Source organism: Eumetopias jubatus, unplaced genomic scaffold (assembly GCF_037043125.1).
Source record: "Eumetopias jubatus isolate StellerSeaLion01/CBP00866 unplaced genomic scaffold, mEumJub1_p1.0 scaffold_11, whole genome shotgun sequence".
NCBI lineage: Eukaryota > Metazoa > Chordata > Mammalia > Carnivora > Otariidae > Eumetopias > Eumetopias jubatus.
Genome location: NW_028274817.1, coordinates 7,742,345 through 7,747,601, shown reverse-complemented (window position 1 = coordinate 7,747,601; position 5,257 = coordinate 7,742,345). Strand labels below are relative to the sequence as shown.

Here is a 5,257-nt window from a genome sequence, read left to right as displayed (position 1 = left end):
GTTTTTTCATGAAGAAATATTCCTTTATACCTTGATGGGTCTTCTGTATTAAAGCAGAGTTGTCAGGATGCCAACTATCTTTCTTTGTAGCTTATCAATATGTTATGAGAAAGACATTGCTAAAAATAGCAGTGAAGTAAACATAAGCCTTGGAATTAGAAATAACACTGGGTCCTCCATCATGTGTTTTCCTTACTCAAGACCGCTATACTGAGTTTCATCCTGGGGGTTAAGTACCTTTAAATGGGTTGAAAATGTTTAGGATTCAAAGTTCAAAAAAATAATAGCTATTTTTTAAAGATTTATTTGACAGAGGGAGAGTGCATGCATGTGCAAGCGTGTGCACACAGGGGGGAGGGGCAAAGGGAGAGTCTTAAACAGACTCCCCGCTGAGCACATTGCCCTACACTGGGCTTGATCTCATGACCCTGAGATCATGACCTGAGTCGAAACCAAGAGTCAGACAACCGACTGCACCATCCAGGTGCCCCCAAAGAATACCTGTTTTAAAGATATCAAAACTGAGGTTCAGATTGTTTAAAAACCTTCCTTCTCTGATGTTAAACAGCTAATATGAAGGTCATAACTTTCACTAACCACCTGTGTTCAATTCCAAAGCTCTTGTCCCTTTTACCAGTGTAGTCTACAGAAAAATAGGAACATGTTCCAAAGACTGCAATAAAAATAACTGAAGGGATGGATATGGGCTTCATGAGTTCTCAAAGAATCTGATAATATTCTGGATTAATATAGAATAATGTACACCTCTATATGTTCCCAGTAACTAAAACAGAGGATATTGCTTTAAGGTATAAAGGAAAAAAAATTAAACACTTTAAGATATAATAAAAGCATACTAAGCACAGAAACCCTGGAGAAAGGAACCATGAATAGTGTCTATTCCTAGAGTACTTCAAGCAAAATACGGACAGAGTCCCCTTTAACCTGCCCAAAAAGATATAGCAGGAGCAGATGTGTGCTCTACGGTCCTTTCTGCTTTATGATCCCATAATTCCATTACTTAATAGTTTGCAAATTAGAGTCCACAGTAGTTTATGATAACTCCATTTGTGCCTGACAGTAGGGTAGGGAGTATGCAGCATAAAATTGCCTGCCAGTTATATGCAGTTAATATTAATACAGTATAATGAAATAGGATATGTTGACCCTATTTTGATCTAGGAGCTCTAGAAATGAAATAAGGTGTGCTCAAGGAGCATTGGTGAAGCTATTTTTCTCCTAAATGTCAGATAGTTAAGAGCCCATTTAGACACACTCATTTATATATAAACCTTGTTCTTCCATTACTCACTTCCAAAGCCATCAAAGATGAATGGTGTAATGGTTTAATGAACCAAGATTTCCTTCAAGTCATAGGTCACAGGGAGAGAAAGACATTAAAAATATTTCATTACTTATAAATTTCTTCAATAACACCATTTTAATAGTATTCTCCCCTAGACAACTCTATCAGAGTGTATTAATTTATAGCTAAACTTATTTCCCTCCTTACTCCATTCATCTCATCTGTTGAGAGGATGCCTTTTGCCTTTCATGGTTCAGAGCTCAATTTTCAAACTAGTCTGCTCACCTGCTCCAACATTCTCTTTCCTATAAAGCCTGTAAAACTAATGAACACTTTCACAGGATAGGAGACTCAGTGATTGTGTGAGGGCTAACTATATCATCTACACAAGAATGAAATAGAGAGCAAATAAAAGGCTCAACTAAATGAAAAGAGTGGCAAATCTGAAAGCTCATTTATGCTTCATAATGTAAATGTATTTGGAAAGAGAACACGTGAAAAAATACGATATAGGGACTCTGAGGGAATAAGGTGACTTGAGCTAATGCATGCAAGGCTGCCTCCACCCCCATTCCAGTAGCTGGTGGACTGGGCAATGGAACAGAGAGTCAGGGAAGCATGCCCCAGCACTGGAGTGGGGGGCGGGGGGGGGTACCATGGGCCCACCATGAACTAAACAATTCCCACTAAGTAAAATTCATATAAGATCACTTTAAAAGTAAGACTGACAATTCAAATAATCACAGAATACAGAAGTACAAAGCCTAAAGGAAATGGATACGTGGTACATATTGAGAGATCAAGCATGGTTCGGATGGCTTGAGAAGAGAATGAAGTGAGCAGAGAGGAACCTGGGAAGAAGCCCTGAGGAAATTCATATTAAAGAATTATAAAAATGCTGCTGCATAAAATAAGGAGATTATTATAGCACTGAAGATGAGGAATAATCGTGTACTTGTGAAAAATATTTATTCCAGAAAACAGAAGTCACGTTTTAGTCATTAACGCCTTTCATCAGGGCGCCTGTGTGGCTCAGTCAGTTGAGTGCCACAACCCTTGGTTCCAGCTCAGGTCATGATTTCTTGGGTCCTAGGAACAGCCCCATGTCAGGCTCCTCACTCAGCGGGGAGTCTGCTTGAAGGGTTCTCTCCCTCTGCCCCTCCTCCTGTTCTTTCTCAAATAAATCTGAAAAAAAAAAAAAAAAAAAAACACCCACACCTTCCATCAAATTAAAGCAAACAAACTCTATAGGAAAACAAAACACCAACACATAATCTTAGTATTAGAACCAATAAAGAACAAAACCATTATTGCAGAAACTGAATCTACCATGTGGCAATCTCTCAATGGATATTTCTGTAGAAGACACTAGAACAATTGTAACAAAAGTAGTATACAAACATTAGAAGATAGCTTTCTTGAATGAAGATGTTAGCTTTACAAACTGAAAGGGCAAAATTAAAGAAAATAGATGAATACCTACCTATATCATGGCTAAATTTTTGAATTTTAAGGATAACAAGTTTTGTACTCATCTAGTAAAAAAAATAAAATAATAAAATAAAAAAGATTACTTACAAAGAGACACCGCTGGCTCTAGGCTTGTTAGAGTCTGATCATGTATGCCGACACGTGCATATCAAAACTCCCCTACCACTACCACCACCACCACAAATATGTTAAATATATAATCTTAAAATCCTCAGTAGAGTATCAGCAACTTGAATCCAAACATTAAAGGTATAACAATTACTCAGTTATTTCAGGAGCCTAAGCACCCACTTCAACTCTTCCCCCATTATCTCCTTCCTCATGGTACTCATACAACAGGGCCCCGTAGACACCAAGTCCCTCAACTTACTACCCCCTGCCATTTTGATCTATTCCCTTAACCATAACTCCTTGATCATTCCAGAAACAATGCAAACACTATTCCTTCTCCTTATCTTACATGAGTACTTGAACTTTTTGGTTCAAGTTTTTATTTAGATTCCAGTTAGTTAATGTATAGTATAATATTAGTTTCAGGAGAATTCAGCGAGTACTTGAAGTTACACAGCCTGCTGCCTCTCCACAGCTGTTTACTATTTATTCTCTAGCAGCTATTTCCTAACATAGATGGGAGTTCTCTTTCATTCTAGAGACATACCAAAACATACAGGCAAGTAACAAGCCTCTCCCAAGCCTACTTCCTTCTCCCATAGCCATTTTACTCCTTCACTTCCAAATTTCTTGAAATCGCTGCCTGCATTGATGGCCTCCATTTCTTGTAATCGACTTTCTTTCCCACCCCATTGGCTTGAAATACTTCACAGCCTAGTCTAACTTGACCACTCAGCTGCATTCAGACTGATGTGCTGTAGCTTGCTTCTAGAAATACCTTCTTCCCTTGTTGTCCACAATAGCACACATTCCTGATTTTCTTCCAACTTCAATGGGAATTATTTCTTAATCTTTGTTGCCAAATTCACTCCTACAATCTATTCCTTAAATGCTAGTTTGTCTAGAGTGTCTCACAGAGGCCCTTTTCTCACACTACACTTTCCAAGTATGACCTCATGCATTCCCATGGTTACAGTGATAATATATATATTGGTAAGTCCTAAATTGATCCAACTACCCATTAAACACCCTTATATACACATCCCATAGGTTTTTCAAATAGTATTACTATTTTACTCCCACTAGCCCTTAGTGTATTATTCTGCATGCATAGCTTTCTCCATTTATTATTTTTCCATATATGAATCAGTGTACACACCTTATTAAGTACCCTGAAACTTTTCACTCAATATGCAAAACACCTTACAGTGTCCTTAAATATCATATGGCAAGGTTTTAAGATTTACTAAATGCATACACAAGCATTAAGTAACACATGCAGAGTTTAAAGAATAGCAAGAAAAAAAATGGGAAAACATATGCCTACAGGAAAATAAACTGCAATTTAACCCCAAGTGGAATATTAAAGTGTTATCAAAAGGGAAACCTCATCTAACAACATGAAAAATCTTAGCAAAATGATAGAGAATATTAGCAACATGGTCCTAAAGAAAAAGTGAGTGCCAGAACAAGAAGTCCCCATTTAGAAAGTGAAAACTGTATTTATAGAATATACTTTTGAACACAGATGCATTATATATATGTATATACATACAGGTGTATGTGAATGCACGTGTGTACAAACACTGTAAATAGCTTGATCTAGAAAATAACCCAACATCCAGGATGGTTATTATCTCATGTAGGCACAGGATAGGATAGGATGGGGCACACATATGTAGAGGTTATTATCAAAATTCTTCTAACTCGGCTGTTGACAAACCCTGGAGTCGAAGCGGTCGGAGGCCTTTATGGCTGTGGAATGCCGGAAAGTGCATATGTTATGTATAAAAGTGGATACTTCCCATAATAAATGAAAATGGCCAATTCTTTAAGAGGAGAAGTACTGAATCTTTATAAAAATCTGCTGTATCTTGGACGAGACTATCCAAAAGGAACAGACTATTTTAAAAGGTGTCTGAAGAATGTTTTCCTTAAAAACAAAGATGTGAAGAATCCAGAGATCAAAGAACTTATTGGACGGGGCGAATTTGTAATGAAAGAGCTAGAAGCCTTATACTTCTTTAGGAAATAGAGAGCGATGAAACAACGCTATTATTCAGATATCAACAAAACTAACTGATCACTATTACTATAACTTGACTGGAATTCAGTGCCAGCTGTTTATATATACCAGATATGATAAAAGTAACTAACTTAAAATGGCAAGATTTACACATCATGTAAAAAATGCCTGAGCTGCCTTAATGAACTAAAATGGATTTCAACTTCTGTTCACAGAGCTTTATCAGCAATCCTTAATGTTTAATTTTTATACAAAATCAGAAATATAACTACCAATTAAAAATTAATGACTACCCAATTTTGAATGAAAATATAATGTACTTA

At 36.9% G+C, this 5,257-nt stretch overlaps 1 pseudogene; it reads left to right on the top strand.

The window, feature by feature from the left end:
- Window positions 1-4,691: 4,691 nt before the first annotated feature.
- LOC114224605 (electron transfer flavoprotein regulatory factor 1 pseudogene) lies at window positions 4,692-4,991 on the top strand (annotated as a pseudogene).
- Window positions 4,992-5,257: the final 266 nt, after the last annotated feature.